Here is a 23,978-nt window from a genome sequence, read left to right as displayed (position 1 = left end):
ATTAAGAGCTAAGGCTCTACAGTCAGACCTCAGGCATCCTGGCATCATCACCTAACAGCCGCACAACCTGAGGCACCTTATTTAGCCTCTCTGAGCCTCAGCTACCTCACCTATAAAAGCGGATAATAGTACCTACCTCAGAGGAATGGTTGTGAGGAAACAAAAAGTGATGTTTTAGTGCTTGGCTTACTAAAAGTTTTGTTTTGTTTTGTTTTGTTTTGTTTTTGCTTTTTAGATCCATACCCACAGTACACGGAGGTTCCCAGACCAGGGTTCAAATCAGAGCTGCAGCTGCCAGCCCCAGCCCCAGCCCCAGCCACGCCCAATCCAAGCAGTGTCCTCCACCAGCTCACTGTAACACTGGATTCTTAACCCACTGAGCGAGGCCAGGGATCAAACCCGCATCCTCATAGGTACCAGTCAGGTTTATAACCCACTGAGCCACAAGGGGAACTCCTAAAAGGTATCATCTTTTTATGATTATCATGGAGGCAATATCCCCCCATTTTGCAGATGAGGACACTGAGGCCGGGAGAGCTGGGACTTGCCTAAGGTCACTCAGAAGAACTCAGACTATAAGTCAATGTTTCTCTCAGTCCTGTAGTCTCTTCTAGTAACCAAATATACACACTTGGCTATAGATACAGGCTGTAAAGCTTTCCTGAAGAAAATCAGAGACCGATGCCTCAGCAAAGGATGACAGACCATGCAGAAATCATCTCCCTCTCTTGGCAACTTCTCATGAGAGACCCAAACTACCCACACGGAGACCCACTGGCACCTGTTGGCTAAGAAGTATGAAGGCATCCAGTCTACAGCCCTTGCTTGTGATAGCTCAGCAGAAGCTGTCAACAGGGGCCACCTCTGGAGAGAGAAGACGGTTGAAAAGGATGAAGCTTATTCTATTCTCTACCTTTCAAACTTTTTTTTTTTTTGTCTTTTTAGGGCCGCACCCGCGGCATATGGAGGTTCCCAGCCTAAGGGTTGAATGGGAGCTGTAGCCACCGGCCTACGCCACAGCCATAGCAACACAGGAGCCAAGCCGCATCTTCGACCTACACCCCAGCTCATGGCAATGCTGGATCCTTAACCCACTGAGCAAGGCCAAGGATCGAACCCGTGTCCTCAAGGATACTAGTCAGGTTCGTTAACCACTGAGCTACGACAGGAACTCCTCTACGTTACAGTCTTTAACAATTTTTTTTCTTTGCTTTAAAAGACCCAACATTGAAAAACTCAGAATAACTCAGAAGCCTTACCCAATAGATATCAGCCTATTGTCCGCTTGTAGATAAAACTAACTGCAAGTTCTGATAGCTTCTTCGGTTGGGCTTCAGGAATATGTCCCTCTGGTCTATCCCATGGCCACTGCTCTGGTTCGGACTTACACTCTCTTTCACTCGGCCATCCAACGGCTTCCTCGGGGCCTCCCTGCCTCCAGTTTAGCCCCTTCCAATGCATCCCCTACATCGGCCATCAGATTAATGAGAGTTTTGATCACTGCCTTCAGGATAAAGCCCAAATCTTGATTTACAGTCTCAACTCCCACCACTCCACTCTCCCCTCCTCTGCCATCCTAGCTCTGAGGATTGCTCTGAAAACCTCAGTGCCTTTGCATAAGCTGATCCTGCTTCTTAGAATGTCTTTTCTCCATTCGCTTTATCTCATAGGGAATGATTACTTACCTTCAAGGTCTGGGTCACCAAGACAGACTTAGTCACCCCTTGAAAGGCTGAAGTAATACTCAGTATTATAGCTGAGAAGCATCTTGAGGACAAAGATCCTTGCCCCCCGCCTCCCCCAAGGGCTCTTGGGCCCTCACAGGGCAAGAGAGAACACAGGCCCAGAAGAGTGCTGAGAATCAAAGGAGAGAAAGAAAGAAATGCCCTCAGAGGCAAAGCCTACAGCCCCCTCCTAGGAGCTGCCTGCTTTCCCAAATTCATGTTAGTCCACAATAAAAAAGACTATGGAAAATTCTGGAGTAAATTCCATTCCCTGATTCACATGGAAACCTTTGCTGCTGTGAAACTCACCCGGGTGCCAACCCAAGCTCCCCCGGCTGTTTACAATTTCCAAGGCATTTATAAATAGCGAGGCCCCAAAAAGGAAAATGGAGTTTTAAGGAGCTGGATGCTGAATGTCCTGCCTCCCTTTCCTCCTCGGTTCCAAGCCTCTTCGCCTTAATTAACGTCCCCAAGAAACACCACCCGGCACTCCCATGTGTGAGTGTATGTTGCGGGGGTTGCTCGGTTTCTTAGTGAATGGAACTTGAGACTCAACAAATAGTCTAAAGCCCCACCAGCCAGGCGTCAGCAAAGGGCCCACTGCAACTGGGTCCCAGGCCTGCCCCTTCCTCACTTGTGTGACTATCAGCCAGTCACAAACTCTCTGGACTCTTCAGTTCTCTCAACTGTGGAATGGGGCTGGGCTGAGACTCCAATGAGCTATGGTCACTGTATAGAGCAATACAGCAAGAGGTTTCCATGTCCTGGTCAGAAATATGGTCCTGGAAGAACAGGACTTGCAGGATCAAGCCTCTGAAAAGTCCTCAGAGGCAAAAAAAAAAAAAAAAAAAAAAAAGAAAGAAAGGCAAGAGGCACTTCCCCAGAGGCCCTGTATTCCACAAAAAGCAGTTACCCCAGGGCAGCCCTGAAGGTCTTTGGCTCTTCAGAGTTCTGGGTGTTGAAAAGAGTTCCTTTACTCTGAGGAAGGTGTGAGAGCAGATGAGGGGCTGCAGAAGAAGCCAATGTCCCCTCTGTTCCCAACAGCCTCCAAGAGCCCAGGCTTGCCTTTGGTCACTGCCCAGAGCAGCTGGCCTGCGCTGGACCAGGGGAAGGTGCTGCTGTAATCCGGGTCTGGGGTGTATGGCCCCGGGAGGAGCTGGGGGGACCAGAAAGAGAACAGGATCCCAATCACTGTCTTCAACTCTGAAAGAAGCTTCCGTGCGAGTCAGGGAAGGTAACATAGATTCTGCAGGGCGGAGGAAGAGACAGCACGCACAGGTAGCAAATGCAAGCAGACGAGCAGGAGGAAGAACTTTTAACAGTCCTGGGCCCAGAAAGAGGAAGAAAGTGGAGGGCTCCTCATCGTCGGAGGTGCGCGGGTAAAGGCATTTTTACTTTGGACTCAAAGATCGGTCCAGCAGACTTCCCAGTACAGCCACCACCCAGACCTGCAAGCGAGTGCTGGCCTGACCCCAGGCCCATTTACTTCACCCGCGCGGACCGGGTCAAAGTTAGCTCAGGTGCTCGTAGCACAACCGGGCCTGTGGGTGGAAGCCCGGCCCCTTCTCGTCCCCTGCCCTAGCCCCTCACTCAGTCCATCTCTCCTTGGTCCCCTGGAGGACCAGGGAGGTGGGAGAGAAAACCCTTCTCCAGCGATGCCGCGGCTGCCAGGCCGAGCTCCAGGCGCGGGCGAGCTCGGACCGTGAGAGGAGGGCGAAGGACCCAGATGCCCGGGGTCCCCAGCTGCTCCCAATCCCCTACCTGCTGCTGCGGCGCTGGCGACGGCGGCTGCTGGGTCCAGCTGTGCTCAGCTGGTTCCGGGCGGCGGGGCAGGGGCGCTGCGGTCGCAGGGCGGGGGCGGGGAGGGCGCGGGCGGGAGCCGCCCTCGGGGCGGGGCCGCGGGGCAGTGGGGGGGGGGGGGGCGCAGGCCCCTCCCACAGGCTGCCGAGAGGATGGCGACTCTGGCTCCAGGCTAGTATTCGCCGAGTGCACTGTGTGTCACTTTGCCAACCTCCTCGCTACTTCCCCAAGGAAGGCATCAAGCTCCCTGCTTTTACTCTGGAGGAAACAGGCCCGGGGCGGGGAGGGGAGATCTGCAGGAGCCTAGGGCGGAAGGGAGGAGACCCAGGGAGCGCCGGGGCAAAAAGAGCTCAGTTTGGGGTGGCAACGTGGGGAGGCAGATTCAACTTCGGGGAGGTCAGGCTTCAGGAGGCAAAGCTCTCATTGGATGAACTGGGCAACCAACCCACAAAAGAAGAGGAGGCGTATAAACAGCAACTAGACCCACTGATGGGAACAAAGGAATAGGAGTCTCAACTGCATTCAGAAGGAAGAAACTAGAAATGCCAAAGCACATCCCTGTCCTTAAATTGTTAAGCAGGAGCTTAGAGTCTGGACCTCCTGACACTAGTCCTATAGCTTTGGGCAAGTGACTTAACATACCAAAGTTTCAGGTTCCTCATCTGTAAAATGGGCATAATAATTTCCCTTTCATGAGGGTGTTGGGAAGACTGAGTGAGAGAAAGACTCTTAGTACAATGGCCAGTACTGTTGGTTCTCTATAAATGGAAGTTCTTATTAGTGTGATGGCAGATATTATTTTAGATGATGGAACAAATCCACATTGTCAAAAAGATGCAGGCAAGGTTACTTCTAAACAAATGTAATATTGTATTTGTCGCAGTATCATCTCACATGCATTTGAGAGAGAGCCATTTCTGACGGTGCAGGGCAGAGCACAGCCTCCCCCAAAACAGTCTCAGTGCAGTTGTGAGCCCCTGGCCTCTTGCAGCTGCTCTGTGACTCCAAGTTGGAAGAACTCACGCTGCAGGAGCCTGGACCAGGTGATCGAGATGTCCATCCCCAGCCTAGGTGCTGACAGCAGCCCATGTTCAGTTGGGTAAGTCACCCTCCAGCACAAGGTAAAATGTGCCAAGTCAGTAATTGCCAGGTACTGGGAATCAGAGACAGAAAAACTGGTGTTTAAGTGGCAGAGAGGCTCAGAGCACAGCATTCATTTTTGTAGTTGTTTTTCCTTGTTTTTCCATTGAGTAGCAGCCAAGGAAGCCACAGGACCTGGGGAATCCTAGCCTGGCTCTTCCTACAACTCTAGTAATTACCAGAACCACTCCTTGAACACCTCGTGCCATACTCTAGGCTACCTATATGTTACCCCCCCTTCATCCTCACTTCCTCACCCACTTCCCCTCCCCCAAGGTAGGCATGACCATGTGTAGTTTTCAGAGGAGGAGGCCCAGGCACAGAGAGGGTTAAGTAGCTCTCCTGAGTTCCTGCAAGTGACACAGTACCTGTCTGAGTCCTCGGCCCCCTCTCTCTAGACTTTGCTCAATGTCCTATGTCATACTCCCCCACTGGTCTTGGCTTGGGAAACTCTGTCCAGTTCCACTTTCTCTGAAAACAGAAGCAGCTCTCCAACCCCCACCGGCACCAGGGAGGCTTCTACCCTCTCTCTGCCACACCCTGCTGTTTTCAGAGGCTGCCTCTGGCCCACTGTGGGACAGGTGGGGGGAAAGGCATAAACACTGACTATTTGGTTCTATGCTCTTTGATTACAATCCCCAGTATACAGAAGACCTAGAATTATCTAACATATCATTTCCAACCCCAGCTACTTCTTTCAGGGCAAAGAGAGGGAAACCTCTGAATCTTTGTCTCCAGAGAACTGGAGAATATGATCCTGGGAGGGAGGAAACCCTGGAGCATATCTTGTCCACCCCCTCATTTTAGAAATGGCAAAAATGCCAAGAGAGCAGAGAGTCTTGCCCACAGAACCCTCTGGTTGCTCCACTGGGTACTGGAGAAGCCCGTAAGCCTAGGCTGCCACCAGAAATAATTTAAAACAATGATTGTGACATCAATGATGAGAACCAAAACTACACTGGAGGGCCAAGAAAAATTCCTAGCACTTTGCTCTGCGTATATCAACAGGACAGTGTGTCTTGTTGCGTACATCAACAGGACAATGTGTGTTTTCACAGCACATCAAGATATATTTGGGCCCGATCTTTTCTATGGATGCCTGGCATGGATGCCTGGCATGGATGCAGAAGGCCCCTCTGCCTTGGTGTCTTATTCTCATTTCTTTTTAGACCCAACTTTGTCCTCCTCTCCCTACTAGTTTTGGGATCAGTAGGAGCTATCTGCCCTGGATCTCACCTTCAGTGGGAATGTCTTCTCGTTCTTATTGATATGGAGCTCCTCTCAAGGAGGAACTTTGATGTCTTTTACCTGAAGACCACCTCTTTTCCAGGCCTGAGGCTGGGGGAGACAAAGGCCACGCCCAGACCATACAGTAGACAACTGGGTGGGGGGTGGGGAGTACCTGCTCCCTCTTCTGAGAATGCCTTTCCCCACCCTTAGGGGTAGCCCTCATTTGGCACCCATGTTTGTGCTTTAACTCCCACCCTGCCCCAAACACATGGACAGCATCAGGAGTGGATACCTGATCCACTGACTAATCCACTGACTGATCGAGCTGGACTGTGAGGATGTGAAATAAGAGTTTGGGACATAACAATTGTGATTAATTAACTGGGACTGTGAAGACGGTCATATCTGAAGATCAAGTTATTAAGTATATTTTTTTCATTTTATTTTTATTTATTTATATTTACTTTTTAGGGTCACACTTGCGGCCTATGGAGGTTCCCAGGCTAGGGGTCTAATTGGAGCTGTAGCCACCGACCTATGCCACAGCCACAGAAACATCAGATCTGAGCTGCATCTGCGACCTACACCACAGCTCACAGCAATGCCAGATCTTAACCCACTGAGTGAGGCCAGGGATCAAACCCACAACCTCATGGTTCCTGGTCAGATTCGTTTCCACTGGGCCATGATGGGAACTCCTTCTTTTACATCTTAAAAATTAAAAGAGGAGTTCCTGTCATGGCTCAGCGGTTAATGAGTCTGACTAGCATCCATGAGGATGCAGATTTTATCCCTGGCCTTGCTCAGTGGGTTAAAGATCCAGCCTTGCCATGAGCCATGGTGTAGGTTACAGACTCGGCTTGGATCCTGCATTGCTATGGGCTGTGGCATAGACCAGCAGCTACAGTCCCAATTTGACCCCTAGCCTGGGAACCTCTATATGCCACAGGTGCGGCCCTAAAAAGCAAAAGAAAAAAGAAAAAAATTAAAATATATTTGATTTCCAATGTTGTGCCAATTTCTGATGTCTAGCAAACTGACTCAGTCATATGTTATCTTCCATCATGGTCTATCCCAAGAGACTGGATATAGTTCCCTGACCTATATAGTAAGACCTCATTGCTTATTCACTCTAAACGTAATAGTCGGCATCTACTAACCCCAAATTCCCAGTCCATCCCATTCCCTCTCCCTCCCCCTTGGCAACCACAAGTCTCTTCTGTATGTAAGAGAAGTATTTTTTGAGCAGTGAATGCCTTATAGCAGGTTCCTAGAAGCAGAGCACAAGTGGAGAGTTTGTGCGAAGGAGTAATTGAAGAAGTGCTCTTAGAAGATCCTAGAATATGCCAAGGAGCCCTAGGTCAGAGATGCAGCCTCAAGGTCAGACCAGAAGCAGGACCTGAGTACCGAAGAAACCCAGGACATACTCTCACTCTATCATTCCGTCTCTGCCCATCTGCTTCATTGCCCTGCCTCACATCAGACAAGCATCTCTGCTTTCCTCAAATGGCTTCTCCCAGCAGTGAGCTGCACTCATTGTCTGCAGCCCACAGGCTAACTTGAGTCAGATGCTTTAGCCAATGGACTCTGCATGGGTGGCGTGGTCACACTACACAAACCTGACTGCTCCCACTGTAACCCTTTGATAGAGAGAAGAGAAGGGAAAGCCAGGCAGAAAAGACAGTTTTGCTAGGAGAAAGGACATAAGGAATAAGAATGGAGGAGTTTCTGCTGTGGTGAAATGGGATCTACAGAGTCTTGGGAGTGCTGGGACACAGTGGGTAAGGATCTGGCGTTGCTGTGACTGTGACTTAAGTCGCACCTGTGGCTTGGATATGATCCCTAGCCCAGGAGATCCATGTTGTCATAGGATGGCCAAAGGAGAAAAAAAGAAGAAAAATGGAGGAGTTCCCTTCATGGCTCAGCAGAAACGAATCTGACTAGCAACCATGAGGATGAAGGTTTGATCCTTGGCTTTGCTCAGTGGGTTAAGGATCTGGCATTGCCGTGAGCTCTGGTGTAGGTTGCAGACTCGGCTCGGATCTAGCATTGCTGTGGCTGTGGTGCAGGCCGGCAGCTACAACTCCAATTCAACCCCTAGCCTGGGAACTTCCACATGCTGAGGCTGTGGTCCTAAAAAGACAAAAAGAAGAAGAGGAAGAGGAAGAATAGGGATGAGGAATGGGACAGCATCCTTTGATCTTCTTCTAGGGGCACAGACAGACTAAGCAAAGGTGTGGAGGTCAGAGGCAGCCAACCTGGAAGAAGGGAAGGAGTCTGTTCTTTGCTGCAGCCTGTGTCCCTTCAGTGGTGTGCTAGAGCCAACTTGAACAGGCTTGCAGGAGCTAGTTGTTAAATTTCCAGGAATTTTGACAGCTAGTTGTTAAACACAGCATTCAATAAAAAAAATTAATGTACATGAGTTTGTAATTAAATTATAAAGGTAATAACCTCTCAAAATACATCACTTCCTCATTGCTTTACTGTACTAGTACCTATGCTCTTAAAGGTTGGTTTTTTTTTTTTTTCTTTGCCTTTTTCTGTGTGTGTCTTTTTAGGGCCTCACTTGTGGCATATGGAGGTTCCCAGGCCAGGGGTCCAATTGGAGCTGTAGCTGCCAGCCTATGCCACAGCCACAGCCACAGCCTCAGCCATAGCAATGTGGGATCTGAGCTGCGTCTGCCACCTACACCACACCTCACGGCAACGCAGGATCCTTAACCCACTTGGTGAGGCCAGGGATTGAACCCACAACCTAATGATTACTAGTCGGGTTCATTAACCACAGGAACTTCTTAGAGTTATTTCAGTATTTATCTATATGGTAGAAATACTGTATAACTTGGGTGCTGTTGCCCATCACTTCCTGATTCCACATGCAGTGATGTCACATGGTCATCTGAAATCAACCATGGTGGCAATATTTACACCACGGAATTCAGCAAAAGCTACAGAGGTCAGGGCTTCCCTTCTTCCTGACCTGCCTCACCCCCACCCTGAGAGCTTATGGTTTATCATTTCCCAGCACACCGCCACCCAATGCCATGGATTCCCCCATTCAAGTCTCCGCATGGAGATTGCCTGTTTGTGGCAATATCTCTCCCTCACTCACCGGGCACTCGGTAGAAGGAGGAAGTGTGTTTGCTTGGTTTTCCAAAACATCCCCAGTGTCAAATAGCACCTGGCACAGAGTTGGTGCTTAGCAAAATTTTTACTGATTTAATTAATCAGTGAATGAAGGAAACGAGAAATAAGCTTGGTCAGACAGAGTGAGTTGGGAAGGCTGTCGGAAGGATTCAGGAGAGGGCTGCACTTCCAAAAGCTGCTAGTCCTAGCGTCTTCTGAATGCCCCAGGCAGGAGTGTGTTCGTCCCATTATTTTAATGAGAACTTAAACATTTGGGTGCCACGCAATCACTGTTAGCTCAGTCATAACCCCTAGTTTATATGTTTCCACATCACTGTGTTCCTGGAAGACCACACAGCTGGCCCTATGACAGTGGCACTTCAAATAATAAAAAACTACAGTTGTAATTATAACTACCACTTTGGGGGTACTTGCTGGCCACTTTATTATTTCAATTTATTATTTCAGTTACGCCAACTACCTCCAAGTTAAGTGTAACCTTCAGTTTTACAAATAAATAAACAGGCTCAGAAAAGGAAAGTAAGCACGCTTAAGTTTCCACAACTGGGTGAGTGGTAGACTGGGATTTGAAACCAGATCTGTCTCCAAAGTCCAGGCTCTTTCTACAGTCAGAGTGAAAGTCAAGGGGAAGATAAAGCCTTTCCACACAGCCTATTCAGGACTGGAAATTATTTCTTTTTGTTTGTTTGTTTGATTTTATTTTTTTTTATTTTTAGGGCCCGCTCCCGTGCCATATGGAGGTTCCCAGGCTAGAGGTTGAATCAGAGCTGCAGCTGCCAGCCTATACCACAGGTCATAGCAACACCAGACCCTTAACCCACTGAGGGAGGCCAGGGATCAAACCGAGTCCTCATGGATCCTAGTCAGGTTAGTTATCACTGAGCCATAATGGGGACGCCTGGGAATTATGCCTTTTCATCTTGACAATATTGGGGCCTGAGGTTAGGCCCTTCCCTGTACACTTCATGTAATGCTTTATGAAAACTCCCTATTTCTTTGTGTGAAAGTAACTAGAGTTGTTTAAGAAATACAGGCCTATTTTAAGAAAGATTGTAAACTGCTGTGCTCTACAAATAAAAGGCAATTCATAAAACCCCTTAAACACACACACACCCCCCAAAAAAATCTTTGATGCAGTGCTATTTGTGATGTTTTATTCTGTACCCACATAGGAAGTTCATGGCTTTTGCTTTTTTCCTTATTTATTATTTACTTACTCCTTTTCCTAATCCAAGCCTGTGGCCTGGGGTGAAGGACATAGAGATGAATCAGTCATAGACTCAATCTTGGCAGGGCTGGTGGCTAAGGAAACAGGCAATTACAATAGGGTGTTAATAGGAACTAAGAAAGAGGAAGTTCAGGGTAGGGATGGGAGGAGAGGCTGGGGAGCAGGGTCAGGGTCCAAGAAGACTGAAAAGAAGGAGCCGAGCTGGGTCTTGGGAGGATGCTTCTTTTTGCCTCAGTTTCTTCATCTGAGAATTGTGTCCTCCTCAAAGAGTTGTGGGGAAGTGAAGTGAAATTATTCATGTTCACTACTTGCTACAGGGGCCTGGAGCATAGAAGGGGCTCTATGAACAGAAGCTGGTATCATTATGGAAATGCTACAGGCAAAGTCATAGAGAGGTTTGAGATGGGAGAGCTTGTGCCAGCATGTCTGGAATGCAGGGTGCATGGACCGAGTTATGAAAGATGAGGCCAGACAGCAAGATGACAAGACAGCAAGAGCACAGCTAGTCATAGGAGCCTGCTCCGGGCATTATCTCCTTCAAATGCGTCAGCAGTTCCTTGGACAGGATTATTCTCCATCCCAGTTCACAGATGGAGAAACTGAGGCTCAGGTCAGTGAGGTCCCTTGTTTACACTGCACAGCTGAGAAATGGCAGGACTGGGACGACCCAGATTTCACTCCAAAACCACCGTCTCCCAGGTGGGCCTGAGAGCTGGCCAGTCTGAAGGGATGGGGCAGCAGGAAGCCAGCTCTTACGCAGTAACCTGACACTGTTTTAGATTAAGAAGTTTCTGCAGAGGGGCACAGGGACCTGCTGGCCTCACAGCCCTTGCCTGCCAGGGATTTAGCAGGAAGAGCTGGCTTTTGTTCTAGATGAATCAGCCCAGCTGTTTCTGAAAGCCCAGCCCCTTTCTTCTGGGCTCAGCGGACCAGAAGGCATTCAGCTGTCCCTGCAGGTCACCAGTTGGGTGGGAGCAGGCAGTACTGTGTGCACTGGACTGCACCATTTACAGAGAGTTATATTATGGCTCCATGGAACAATGGGCTTTTCAGAGGCTGGGCTGCATCTTGGGCTGCAAGTTGTAGTAGAAACACAATCAGGGCCACAATGCATTACCTTCTTCAGAATCCGAGGAACTAAAAACAAACAGACGAAAAAGTTTTCCATAATAGAGTTCTGGATTAAGGTTGTCATCAAAAGTTGATTTCTTTCCTCCACTTTCTCATCCTCCTCTCCCTTCTCCTTACCCTTTGTGCATCTCTCTTTTTCCCTCCTCATCCTCCCTCTCTTCTTTCTCCTTTTTCACTGCGGTTTCAGCAACAGCCGCACTTTGCTGGAGTCCAGAGAGCCTTGCCCTAGGAATTAGAACACCGCAGTTCACGCCCTGCCCCGCCTCTTTCTTGCAGGATAATCCTGAGCAAGTCACTCATTCTGCTGAGCTTCCATTGTCTCATCTGCAAACTGAGACAATAGAAGTAACCACCTCTAAGAAAGATTATACCTGGCTCATAAACCCAGGGTTTTCCCAGCCCCTGCTTCTGCTGCACCCGCCTGGAGGAGAGCCAGATGGCCTCTGTCTTGTAAGATCTACTAAACTGTCCTTCGAAATGTTAGACTTCGAGGCAAGCCATCCTAGTTTGTCTTCTTTTACAGCTGTGATTTGTAAAAACGTCTTCAAAAACCCATAGTGCCCATGCAACCATTTCAGGGTTTTTTTTTTCCAAATCAAAACCACCGACTTGAGAAACCCAAGGCCTAATTAACAAGAAACGTGGATTTCCCGTGGTGGCGCAGTGGTTAACGAATCCGACTGGGAACCATGAGGTTGCGGGTTCGATCCCTGCCCTTGTTCAGTGGGTTAAGGATCCGGCGTTGCCGTGAGCTGTGGTGTAGGTTGCAGACGCGGCTCGGATCCCACGTTGCTGTGGCTCTGGCGTAGGCCGGAGACTACAGCTCCGATTCGACCCCTAGCCTGGGAACCTCCATATGCCGCGAGAGCGGCCCAAAGAAATAGCAAAAAGACAAAAAAAAAAAAAAAAAAAAAGAAAGAAAGAAACGTGATAGTTCCATGATGGAGTTTTCCTCTCCAGAATGTTCCCCAAACTTTGAGGCTGAAGCAGCCCCAGCAGGGAGGACCTCTGCCCACCCCCACACCAAGCAGGCAGTCTGGAGTTTTGCTTACTACCTGGTGCACAGTCTTGCCGTTTTGACCCTGACCTCAGAGAGATGACCCTGCAGATCCAGGTCCTTGAGCAGGTGCCAGGTCTCCAGGAGATGCCCAGCCCCCTCACTGCTTAGCCTGGACCCTACACTCAGTTTCTCACACAGCCATTCTCCAAGGTCCCAGCCTGCCAGGTGTGCCATATCAAAAAGTGTGTGCACTCCTGCTCTCAGGGACTCCAAACCGCCCTTGTTTTTTTTGTTTTTGTTTTTGTTTTTTTGTCTCCAGGTGCCCTACATGTCTTCTTCAGGGACGAGGAAGCAACCTTTAGGCAGTTAAAGGTGAATTACCAAGGAGTTCCCTTCGTGGCTCAGCGGTAATGAACCCAGCTAGTATCATGAGGATGCAGTTTCCATCCCTGGCCTTGTCCAATGGATTAAGGATCCGACATTGTGGTGAGCTGCAGTGTAGGTCACAGATGCAGCTCATGTCCCACTTTGTGGCTGTGGCTGTGGCATAGGCCAGCAGCTATAGCGCCAATTTGACTCCTAGCCTGGGAACATCCATATGCTCCAGGTGCGGCCCTAAAAAAAAAGACCAAAAAAAAGAAAAGGTGAATTACCCAAAGAGGACCTTTAAGCTCATCTTTCCCTAGAGATGAAAAGGAAGAATGGTGAAAATTTTCAGTGACTCAACCTATGACACTCTTAAAGTATACCACTTAATCATGCCATAAAATACAATCAACACAGCCCGGTTTTATGGGATCCAAGAAAAGCTATGTGAACCTTACATGCTGAGAGCCCTGGGTTGGTACACTCTACATTTTATCACCATTCAGACAAATTCTAAGCTTTTTCAGTCTGCTATTGGTGGCCGTAAATGATCTGGCCTTGCTTTATCTCTCCAGCTTTATCTCATTCCTTTGCACCTGAACCCTCTACCACTTAATCACCTGTGGATTTTCCAGCAGGTCCTGCTTTCTGTCACCTCAACACCTCTAAACCTTTGTACCCCAGTTCTCTATGATTGCCCATCTTATCTTGATATCCCCCCCATCTAACTCTTCCCTATCTTTTCAGATTTAGCTTTGGGGGAGCCTCCCTGGCAAAGCCTTCCCTGACTCCTCCATATATTACATCCTGCATGCTCCCACAATCCCTTGCAATGCCTCTATCATAGCACTTCCTGGACCATTCTGCCCAAATAGGTTCCCATGTCCTGCTATTCTTCATTCCAGAACCCTGCTTCATTCCCTTATAAATGATGGCTGTTTGTAATGATGTAATGATGGTTTGTTTCCTGTCTCCCTCACTAAACTATGAGCTCCCTGAGGGCAAGGCAGGATATCTCACCCTCTGCTGCCTGGGAAAGTGGCCAGCCCAGCATCCCAGGCAGAGTAGACCCTCAGTACACACTTATTCAATTGAATTGAAATGGCACATCACACTGTACTATAATCATCTGTTTATGGGGAGCTCCCTGGTGGCCTGGTGGCTAGGACTCAGTGCTTTCACCACTGCGGTTACAATCCCTGGCCTGGGAACTGAGATCCCACATCAAGCCACTGCATGCTGTGACACACAAAAAAAATCATCTGTTTAAGTTCTTAGCTGTACCAGTGAACCCCTCATGGGCAGGGGACCAAGTCTTGTTCACTATTATGCTCCCGGGACCCAGTGCAGACCTTGGTATACAATAGGAGACCAGTAAATGCAGAACAAATAAATGAAGTAGATGAATAAAGAGCAGCACTAATGTGAAAGCAGGATGAACAAATGATCAAACAAAAGGCATTCCCAATGACCTTTCCGAAACAACCAATTGCCAGCTGTGACGCTCACTATTTGAAATAAACATAAGCCTCCTCTCTTGATTCTCTTTGCTTCTACTACTGGAAAAAAAATTATAATGGAGTTGGTCAAGGCTAACCTTTAAAAAACAATCACCACAGAAACCCAATGAGTGGTGTAATGAATAGGTAAGACATTGATATCAATTTACATTAATTAGTAAGGCTAAGATACCCTCTCAAAATGTCTGCTTCCGTAACCTTCTAGATTTGTATCAAATATCACTCCTTGGTTTTTTCCAAGTTTCATATTTTAAAAAAGTTTGGGTCATATTTTAAAACAACACCGAAGTGTGTGTGTGTGTGTGTGTGTGTGTGTGTGTGTGTGTGTAAAGGGAAAACTTCTGTTTCTTCTCTGCTACTCACCTAGAATTTTACTTCTAACATCAGGTGTGTGGGGTTTTTTTTTCCTCCCCCACACTGACTGATTCTGTGACACCAGCTGGGTGTCCTACAATTCAATTCAATTCTGACAGTATCCCAAGCAAGCATCAGAAGATAATCTTCTTACTAGGTGACCAGTGTATAGTAAGGGATACAAGTCAGGCACAGCCTGATGGAAGAGACACACAGGGCAAGATGTGGAGGAAGAAACACTGGACTTCCATGCCCTCTCTGGGGGCACCGTGCTCTCCTGTGTTCAGCAATCCAGAAGCTCCCTGAACCATACAGTTCAGGAATGTTTATGGAGGCTTCATCTTCTACGTGTGATCAAGTATGAACTCAATCTCCAGCCCTTCTTCCCTTCTCAAAGCCTGGAGGAATGAGGCTCAAAGTTGCAAACTTCTAGTCATGGCTTTGTTTTTCTGGTGACCAGCCCCCGTGTTGAAGCCATCCACAAGCTCACCAAGTCTCCTGGTTAGAACAATAGATACTCTGGGGGGGGGGAGGGTAGGGAAATGCGCTGAGGGGAGGGATGGAAATCCTATAAAATTGGATTGAGGTGATCATTGTACAACTATAAATGTAATAAATTCATTGAGTAATAAACATTTTTTTTTAAAAAAGAAAAAAACAGCAGGAAAAAAATCACCTATAATTCCACCCACCCAGTGTGGGTGGTGTGACCACTTTGCCTTATTGCCTTCTAGTCCCTATCCTTGCATATAGTTGAGATCATATTATGTGTATACATATTCGGTTTCTGCCTAAAAAAGCCATGCTTTGTGGTTTTGTCCTGTGATTTATTTTTATTTTATTGAGGTATAGTTGATTTAGAATGTTGTGTTAATTTCCGCTGTACAGCAAAGTGATTCAGTTATACATATAAATAAATTCTTAAAAAAAAAAAAAAAAAAAAAAGGGCGTTCTCTTCGTGACTCAGTGGTTAACGAACCTGACTAGGATCCATGAGGATGCAGGTTCAATCCCTGGCCTTGCTCGGTGGGTTAAGGATCTGGCATTGCTGTTAGCTGCGGTATAGGTTGCAGACGCAACTCGGATCCTGAGTTGCTGTGGCTGTGGCGTAGGCCAGCAGCTGTAGCTCCGATTTGACCCCTGGTCCTGGGAACCTCCATATGCTGCAAGTACGGCCCTGAAACAGCAAAAAGAGAAAAAAAGAACAATAGACAATCTTTTTTGTTTTTAGGTTTTGTTTTTGTCTTTTTGCCTTTTCTAGGGCTGCTCCCACGGCACATGGAGGTTCCCAGGCTAGGGGTCCAATTAGAGCTGTAGCCACCGGCCTACGCCAGAGCCACAGCAACTTGGGATCAGAGCTCATGGCAACGCCAGATCCTTAAGCCACTGAGCAAGGACAGGGATTGAACCTGCAACCTCATGGTTCCTAGTCGGATTTGTTAACCCCTGAGCCATGATGGGAACTCCACAATAGACGCTCTTATCTTCTGGGACATTCCAAGCTCCGTGTCAGGATCAAACATTAATACAAAAGATACTCCTAGCACCTTTGTCACTTAGGACATTATGAAGGTTTTAGCAGCTCTGTGTATTCCATAATACTTACATATTTAAATGCCGATGGCAGTAAAAATACAGTAACCATTGAAATGTCTTCAATGTACTCTTTAGTTTTAAGCAAAGTGGCCATATTTCCCCAACTTCCCTAAAGTCAGACTGTAGCACCTGATACAGGACTGCCAAAAACCAGATGTTTAAACCCAGCACTGCCCTAGAGTATTCTGGATGGGTAGTCAGCAAACCCACAGGAACTTCTATTTTTACATAGTTGTGATCATCCCATTTAAACAATTATACACAGAGGTTCCCCCCCCCACTATATTATTTAGCAAACATTTTTCCATTGTTGCATATAAAGAACAAATATTTCCTCTGAAAAAGTCATTTAACCTCCCTTTTCTCACCTAATCATGTCATCTCGGCTGACATCTTCCCAGAGCTCTGGAGAGTTGAGCAAGCTAATGGTGGGGGGGGGGGGGTGGAAGGGGGTCTCTAGCAGGTGAGAATGCAGGCTTTGGGGGCACACAATGTTGTGGAATCCTGGTTCTGTCGCTTCCTTGTTATTTTACCTTTGGCAAGTTACTTGTCATCTTTGATCCTTAGTTTTCTCACCTGTCAATTGGAAATAACTGTGCCTTAGGCAGAGAGCTGGTATAAGGATTAAATGGGTGTTAAGAAATGCATGTGTAGGCATTCCCATTGTGGCTCAGTGGTTAACAAATTTGACTAGGAACCACGAGGTTACGGGTTCAATCCCTGGCCTTACTCAGTGGGTTAAGGATCCAGCGTTGCTGTGACCCGTGGTGTAGGTTGCAGATGCAGCTGGGATCCCAGGTTGCTGTGGCTGTGGCATAGGCCAGTGGCTGTGGCTCCGATTTAACCCCTAGCCTGGGAACTTCCATATGCCGTGGGTGCAGCCCTAAAATAAGACAAAAGAGCTACAGCTGCTTGCCTACACCACAGCCACAGCTACCCGGGATCTGAGCTTTGTCTGTGACCTACACCCACAGCTCAGGGCAACGCCGGATCCTTAACCCACTGAATGAGGCCAGGGATCAAACCTGCATCCTCATGAATCCTAGTCGGATTCATTTCCACTGTGCCATGATGGGAACTCCTTGCTATTATTGTTATTATACTTTGCTTCTCCATAAAGTTCACATTTTATCATTAGTTAACCTTTATCAAATGACTTCTACTTTCTTTTTTATTAGAGTATAATTGATAGACAATGTTGTGCCAATTTCTGCTGTACAGCAAAGTGACCCAGTCATACATATATATACATTCTTTTTCTCACATTATCTTCTATGATGTTCTATCAAAAGTGACTGAACATAGTTCCCTGTGCTAGAGAGCAGGACCTCATTGTTTATCCATTCGAGCTGTAGTAGTTTGCATCTACCAAACCCAAACTCCCAGTCCATCCCACTCCTTCCTCCTTGGCAACCACAAGTCTGTTCTCTGTCTGAGTCTGTTTCTGTTTTGGAGATAAGTTCATTTGTGCTGCATTTTAGATTCCACATGTAAGTGGTAAATGATTTCTTGTTTCGTATACATATAGGTAATCTGCAAGGTACATCCTCAGGCTTACAATGTTTTTCTCTCCCCTCCCCCCAAATCCTTTAGATTAAACCAGCATGGCCACACAGGCTTTCCTTCTGTCTGGTGAGCACCGGATTCCTCAAGAGCTTCACTTTCAGAAAGTCTTCTCTGACCTTCAAAGAGAGAATCCCCCCCGCCCCACTTTATCTAGAACACACCATCTCCCTCATGGGTACTCGTGGGTCTTCTCCTTCCAATTCAATCTCTACATGGCTCCAGAAGGATTCTTCTAGAAATACAGGAAAGCTCTCTATGGAGAAATAGAATCTCTTCATGGTTAGTGAAGAGTTTAAATTGGTAGAAGCCCAAAGATGGGCGATTGGAATATTTATCATTCTCTTTGATCCAGCATTTCCACCTCTAGACATTTTTTCCTACAGATCTACTCAAGAATGTGGAAAGGGGCACATCTACAAGGTGATCAGGGCAGCACTGCTTATAGTAGCAAAAAATTGGAAATCACCTAAATGTCCATCAACAGGGGATGATTTCAATAAATTAGGTAACGTGCATACACTAGACTGCCATACACTGGTGAAACTCTATGCAGTAAAATGGGGCCTTCCCAAACTTTCTATATTTGTAAGCGAAAAAGGCAAGGTGCAAAGCAGTGTGTAATAAGAAGCCAGCATGTGTATGAAGACTAACACAAAACCAAACAAAAAAGAATAAATGTCTCTCCTTGTACTTGCATCAAGTACTTTGGAAGGATACATAAGAAACCGGTAACGTTGCTCACCTCTGGGGCGCATACTGGCAGCTGGTGGATAGAGGCAGAAAGGAGACTGTTCTGTGTAGACCATTTGTTGCCTTTGCATTTTAAACTTTCTGAATGTATCATCTAGTCAAATTAATAATAATAGAAAATTATGCAGAGACACAAAGCTACTACTGTATGTGCTTGCTGCTGAAAAGATGGCAGAAGAAGTCATGTTCTGAACAAAAATGCTCTCCCATCGTGGATAAAAACTGCTAAGGGACATTTGGCGGTACAAAGCCAGAGCCCAGAGCCCAGGCTGGAGAGAAAAGGCTAAAGAACCATTGGAAAGTAAAGGGTGAACTCTGGCTGAGAGGTAGTTCTGACTTTTTTGGGATGAGGCATGCCCATGGCATGTAGAAGTTCCACTTCCTTGGCCAAGAATCAAACCTGCCCCACAGCAGTGACAAAGCCAGCTCCTTAACCCTTAGGCCATCCGGAAATCCTGAGGCAGTTCTAATTTTAAGCAATTCTTTACCTCCTCTGGGGTGGACTCAAGAGCCAGGAGTTTGCAGCACTGAGAACTGGGGGAAGAGAAGAGGAAAGAGAAAGAACTAAATAAGAATAAGAAATAGGAATGGACCCCCAGGGCTGAGATGGCTCCCCATAGTGGTATAAGACTGAAGGCCTTTAGAAAAATGACTCTTGCTTTAGGGGGAACCAAATCTGGACATTATGAGGGCAGCAGGATGTGAGCGCTCAATAATTTCAGTGCTAAAATAGTTCGCAGTTGCCTCTCTTTCTTTGCCTACTTACCACTGTTAATCTCCGTCTTTATTGTGCAGTTTGAATGTTGAGTCCTCCCTGACTTTAAGGAAAGGGAAATCTTTTCTTTTTTGGTTTGTTTGCATTAACAGCTGATGATCCAGACCCTAGATTTTTTTTTTTTTTTTGGTCTTTTTTTGCCATTTCTTGGGCCGATCTCGCGGCATATGGAGGTTCCCAGGCTAGGGGTCAAATTGGAGCTGTAGCCACCGGCCTACGCCAGGGCCACAGCAACGCGGGATCCGAGCCATGTCTGCGACCTACACCACAGCTCACGGCAACACTGGATCCTTAACCCACTGAGCAAGGTCAGAGATCGAACCCGAAACCTCATGGTTCCCAGTCGGATTCGTTAACCACTGCGCCAGGACGGGAACTCCTGCCATTTGTCTTTTGAGGCACCCATAGCATATGGAGGTTCCTAGGCTAGGGGTCGAATTGGAGCTGTAGCCACAACCATAGCAACTTGGGATCTGAGCCACGTCTGTGACCTAGACCACAGCTCATGGCAATACCAGATCCTTAACCCACTGAGCTAGGCCAGAGATTGAACCAATGTCCTCATGGTTACCAGTTGGGTTCATTAACCACTGAGTCACGATGGGAACTCCTTTTATATTTCTTTCTATCTCTCCTTCCTTCCTTCCTCTTTCTATCTTTTTGTCTTTCTTTCTCTATTTCTTTCTTTCTGGCTAAATCCACAGCATGTGGAAATTCCCAGGCCAGGGATCAAACCCACACCACAGCATCTACCCAAGCTGCTACAATGACATCACCAGATTCCTAACCCACTGCACCACAAGGGAACTCCCCAGACTCTAGATGGAATAGATCATCAAGTCTTCAGTTAACCAACCAGAGAAGAATAGAGGAACTAGAAGAGAGAAAGAAGGGCATACCATGGCCCAAAGGAGAAAGAAAGGTTTTCTCCAAAGTAGAAAGAGGTCAGAGAACATGAGGAGAGGAAAGTGATGGGGAGGGTCAACACAAGGACACCACTGGCCCGGGAGTTGATCTGATCTACTTTATCAAAAAGGAGTAGAACCAAAAGCACAGTTGAGACAGGTGAATGGGACCAGCAAAGAAGCCTTCAAGGGACGTTGTTTGAGCAACAAGGGGCAGGGCAAGATCTGAGTCATTGTCACAGGCCACTCAGCCATGACCAGAGAACCTCCTGTTGTCTGCACCAAGTAACCCACACACATTGTCTTTCTGTGGGCAGCCAGTAACTAGGTCACTCCATCAGCATTGATAACTCACTGGCAGCCTGCCCAGCTGGACAGATGGCCATCTGTACTGTACAGCTTCAACACGAACCTGCCCCATTACTCCAGGTGACTTCATGCCCCAGGACAAAACCTGTAAGCCCAAAGCAAGGGAATGGGGCCCTCGACCCAGTGGAATGGTGACAAGAAAGCTCTGGGGCATCTGTACTTGATGGGGGAAGGGGAAAAGTGGGATTTGAACTAAACAAGCTCAAACCCTCCATGGAGTTCCTGTCATGGCTCAGTGGTTAACAAACTCGACTAGCATCCATGAGGACTCGGGTTTGATCCCTGGCCTCGCTCAGTGGGTTAAGGATCCGGCATTGCCATGAGCTGTGATGTAGGTTGCAGACAAGGTTCAGATCCCACATTGCTGTGGCTGCGGCATAGGCTGGTGGCTTCAGCTCCAATTCGACCCCTAGCCTGGGAACCTCCATATACCGTGGGTTTGGCCCTAAAAAAAAAAAAAAAAAAAAAAAACTAAAAAACCTCCTGAGCTGGGACCATGATTAATGAGAATACTGTTTACACATGGATAGGAACAATCTGGATAGCAGTGTCCAACAACGCTGACAATGCTATTCACCTTCAAGGATTATCCTCCACCTCTAGGGTAAAGTCCAAATGCCTCAGCCTGGTGTATCAGTCAGGGTAGGCTAAGTTATGCTGCAGTAATGAGTTAATCCACCAATCCTACTGGTTTAACACAACATAAATGTATTTCCTGTTCATGGTACACATCCCATGCATGGACCCAGACTGATGGAGGGGCCACCATGGTGGAGCTGTACCACTTGGAACATGTGGGATCCTTAGCCACTTGGCAAGGCAGGAAATCTAAAGGAGAACTTGCTTTTTTATACTTTAGCCCAGAACGGACATGTGTGACTTCCCTTGACAGCTGTTGGTGAAAGTAGTCAGGTGGTTCCCTTTAACTCCAGTGTTAAAGGAAAATGTGGGGAAGAGATGGGTATTTGGTGCGTAGTAAATATCTCTACTTATGCACCATTTGAGACCCTTTGTGATCTGCCCCCAGAATTCCCTCCAGCTTCATTTTCTGTCATTGCTCTCCTTCCCAACTCATAATCCACTGCTGATCATAGGTATCTTCTCCCAGCTCCCCAGGCACACCCTTGAACCATCATTCCCTCATATGCTTGCTCATGCTGGTTCCTAAACAATAAAATGCCCTTTTTCTACATTCACCATCTGCCAAAATTCTACTTCTTTAAGCGCAACTCAAATGCCACCTTCCTCATTCCCGATCCCTTGGGGTAAAATTAATTGACCCTTTTCAGTTCTGCCACATCGATTTTTATATACTTTCTTTAGCACTTTTTTTTTCTTTTTACGGCCACACCTGTGGCATACGGAAGTTCCTGGGCTTGGGGTCGAATTAGATGAAGCTGCAGGCCTACACCACAGGTGCAGCAATGCTGAATCCGAGCTCCATCTACAGCCTATATGCAGCTTGTGGCAACGCCAGGTCCTTAACCCATTGAGTGAGGCTAGAGATTGAACCCATATCCTCACAGACACTATATCGGGTTCTCAACCCACAGATCCACAATGGGAACTCCTCCTTTAGTACCTGGAGTCCACGAGACTGACTTCCGGCATCTTTCACGGTGCCTGGCACATGGTGTGCTAAATAAATATTTGCTGGGTAAATGCTTCTACTTGAGAATTTTTCAAATAATACTTTGTGCCTCTTTCTCCACACCCATCCACCCACCCACAACTGGCTATGAACTCTGGATTTCCCCATTACCTACCAGCACTGAAAAAAATTCAGTAAATGTTTAGGAGATAATTGATTAATTTGTCTCATGTTTAATTTTGGGTTTTTTTTTTTTTTCTTTTTAGGGCCACACCCACGGCATACGGAAGTTCCCAGGCTAGGGATCTAATCGGAGCTACAGCTGCTGGCCTATGCCACAACCACAGCAATGCTTGATTTGAGCCAAAACTCTCCCTATTTAGAGAGTAAATTAGACAGACACAAGGCATTTCTAGAAGATGAAATAGCTGGTGTGTGAGTTTTGTAATGGTGCCTGTAAGCAAAAATGTTAAAGTTTTGGGGTGGTGCACTAACATCAGCCAAGCTGGCTAAAGCAAAAGGGAGCCCGGGAATAGAAACATCCTGCCTCAGGATCAGATGGAATCAGGACTCCAGGGTTGTGATCAACACACACAGCCCCGTTAAGTTTTTTCATCTTGTTTCTCTCTGAGCCTATAGGTCACTATTCTTACTAAAAGGCAGATTTTTCTACTTACCAGAAAACAGCCACTCAAACCATCCGCCAACAGCAATCCAGTTTCCCTCCCCTTTCCAGAGAACAGCAGAGTCTTTGACCCAATTTCATCCTGGAGAAGGGCTCTGATTGGCCCAGCTTGTTCATGTGCCCACCCGGCCCAATCACAGGGGACTGACCAGGAAGGGAATTTCCCAGATGAACACACATCTATTTCTCACCATGACCTTCTTTATGTAGGAATCAGGTGCTTCAAAACAGATGCTGGGGAGAAAAAGCAATTGCTGCCTACTGAAATCAGGAAAGGAGAGAACCATTCTTGAGAAAGTAGCTTCAGAGAGACATACTATATAGATATAAATATATTTTCCGAAAAGAAAGGAGGATAAGGATACAATATTTGAAAAGGAATTAAAAGAGCAGGAGCAGAGGTACCCTTGTGGCTCAGTGGTAACGAATCCAACTAGCATCCACAAGGAATCAGGTTCGACCGCTGGCCTCACTCAGTGGGTTAAGTATCCGGCGTGGCCTCGAGCTGCAGTGTATGTTGCTGGTGGCTCAGATCCGCCGTTACTGTGTCTGTGGCTATGGGGTAGGTCAGCAGCTGCAGCTCCAATTGGACTCCCAGCCTGGGAACCTCCATATGCCACAGGTGTGGCCCTAAAAAGACAAAAAGAAAAATTTAAAAAGTAAAATGCTACTTCATAGTCACTCTCTTGCATCTTCCTGTACATCATCCTCCATACACCTCCCTTGCCAAATCCTGTCAATTCTGCCTCCTAAATCTCTTGCGAAATAGTTCCCCCCTCACCACTTCCAATTCCTCAAAACTTACCTTATCTTCAGTCTGGAGTGTAGCAACAGTCTCTCAATTGGTCTCAGTTCCTCCTGTCTAACCTCATTCGAATCATCCACAAGCCAGCCTCTAAATGATCTTTCCTACAAATATGTAATCTTACCATTCCCCCCACCCCCCACCTCCTCTGCCCTGTCACCTTCTGAGCTTTTTAGCACCACCCTTACGGTCCTTTTCGTTTTAGCAACAGCTTTATCTGCTCTCCTTTCCCTAAAAACCAAGACTTTCACCCATACTGTCCCTACTAGCAGTTCACTTTCACGTCTTCTCAAGCG

General features: G+C 47.1%; 1 protein-coding gene across 23 annotated transcripts in view; it reads right to left on the bottom strand.

The window, feature by feature from the left end:
• GSN (gelsolin) overlaps window positions 1-22,928 on the bottom strand; it is a 77,258-nt gene extending 54,330 nt beyond the window's left edge. For 4 of the 23 annotated variants that reach the window (NM_001444453.1, NM_001444454.1, NM_001444455.1 and 1 more), the window contains 1 exon segment: window positions 3,486-3,564. The gene's annotated coding sequence lies outside the window, so the exon portion shown is untranslated. 23 annotated transcript variants of the gene reach the window in all.
• Between the last annotated feature and the right edge of the window lie 1,050 nt (window positions 22,929-23,978).

The sequence above is a fragment of the Sus scrofa genome, chromosome 1 (assembly GCF_054392235.1).
Source record: "Sus scrofa isolate SSC_HxYL_T2T_F1_AM1 chromosome 1, Sscrofa_HxYL_maternal_Yorkshire_Landrace_v2.0, whole genome shotgun sequence".
Lineage (NCBI taxonomy): Eukaryota > Metazoa > Chordata > Mammalia > Artiodactyla > Suidae > Sus > Sus scrofa.
Note: the sequence above shows the minus strand (reverse complement) of the source record. Positions and strands in the feature narration are given on the sequence as shown.